A 1,978-nucleotide genomic window follows, 5' to 3' on the forward strand; every position below is an offset into this window, starting at 1 on the left:
AGGCTTGGGGCTGCGGCAGCCCCGCTGCAGCGCTCTGCAGCACGACAAGGCGCAGGCTGCAATTGCGATGCTGCTCACATCGCGCTGCACATGCCGCCCCAGCCTAGCAGAGCTGCGATCCCCAGGGACGGGGCAGCATGTCAGGGGCACACCAAGGGGCGCGGGGTGCTGAACACTTGCAGCATGGCGTGTGCTTCGGCCTGTGTGTGTGTGTGTGCGCGCGCACACGTGTGCAAGTGCTTGTGCATGGGGAGGGATGCAAATGCTTGGGCAGTGTGCATGTGTCTGTGCACATGTGCGAGTGTGTAGGTGTGGGGTGGGCGTGTGTGCAAATGCTTGTGCATGGAGCGTGCATGCATGTTTGTGCACACGTGCAAGTGCTTATGCATGGGATATGCAAGCATGTATGAAGGTACGCACACTTATGCAAGTGCTTGTGCAATGTGCAAGCACATGTGTGCGAGTGCGTGTGCACAGGGTATGCATGCATATGGGTGGGGGTGGAAGTGCTTGTGCACAGGCGGCGCGTGCATGTGTGTGCAAGTGCTGACAGGTGTGTGCACGTGGCCACGCACGTGTATGAGCACATCTGCGCACGGATGTGTCGGGGTGCAAGTGCTTGTGCACGCGTGCAGCACTCGTGTGGCTCTGCAAGCACTCGTGCACATGAGTGCGCATGTACCCACATGGGTGTGTGCATGCCAGTGCCTGCAGTCTGTGTAAGAGCTTTCACACGGATGCGTTTGCGCACACGTCCTCTGCGTGCCACCGTGCGTGTGTGTGCACAGCTGCTCGTGGGTCATGTTTGCACATGTGTGCATGAGAGTGTGCATGTGTGCACGCTGCTGGAAGGGGACAGTGCACGATGCAAGGAGCACCCGTGCATTTGTGTGCCTGCATGTGCACATTTACCATGCAAACCCCTGCCCGTTGGTGGGGGGGGGGCACCGAGACAGCGTGTCCCCCTTCTCAGTGCCGCCACGAGCAGCTGCTGATTGATTTCTGGAAATAATTTATAACGCAATAAGGAAAAACCCTCCCAGCGGGTGTGGGAGCCCCGGGCAGCAGCGGGGGCCATGGGGGGGACGAGCCACGGAGGGGATGAGATGCAGTGCAAGCACTCGGCTGGGAGAAACGCTGCTTTGGGGGATATTTGGGGGACTTTGGGGTACTATCCAGGGTTGGGGGATTGCAGGCAGCGTCAGGCCTCACTGCGGTGGCTATTTTTGAACAGAACAAGCTAATTAGCAACATTAATTGCTCCGTCACCTGCCCCAGCAGCCTGCATGCTCACCAGGTGCTGGTAGAGCTGAGGACTGGGGGGAAACTGAGGCACGGGAGGGGCTGGGGGGGGGCACAGGCTCATGGGGACCCTGTTGCTGTCCCCCTGCCTGGCTCCCCTTGAGCCCCACGGGATGCTGCAGCCCCTGCCACGGGGGATAGAGGGGCTGATCCTGCCATCCACATGAGGTGCCAGGGCTGGGCAGTGTGGGGCAGGGTGTGGGGTGCTTTGGGGCAGGGCCCTGGGGGGGCAGCCTGGGCGGGTTGGGGGCAGCCAGGGTGCAGCACATGGGGCAGGAGGGCAGGCTGTGGGGCAGTGTATGGGGCAGGAAGAGCAGGCAGTGGGGCAGTGTGTCCTTGGGCACGGCCCCTCTCTGCCACCACCTCACCGTGTGTCCTTGATCACATCCCCTGTCCCCCACCACACACGGTGCAGATACAAGCAGGGCAGCCCAACCCCTTGGCTGCGGGTGCGAAGCCGCTCCCAGCCCCACGGAGCAGATTCCCGGGCAGAAGGGCCCGTCCCAGCACCCTGACCCTGTCCCAGCACCCTGACCCTGCCCGACACCAGGCCAGGCCACCCCGGTGCTGCCGAGAGGGTGTCGGGGCGGCCGAGTGGCGCGGGGGCCTCAGCCAGCAGCACTGCAATGCAGTCCTGCTCGGGCTCTGCTTGCCTTTTTTTTTTTTTTTCCCTTTT

The sequence above is a fragment of the Aptenodytes forsteri genome, unplaced genomic scaffold (assembly GCF_000699145.1).
Source record: "Aptenodytes forsteri isolate BGI_AS27 unplaced genomic scaffold, ASM69914v1 Scaffold213, whole genome shotgun sequence".
NCBI lineage: Eukaryota > Metazoa > Chordata > Aves > Sphenisciformes > Spheniscidae > Aptenodytes > Aptenodytes forsteri.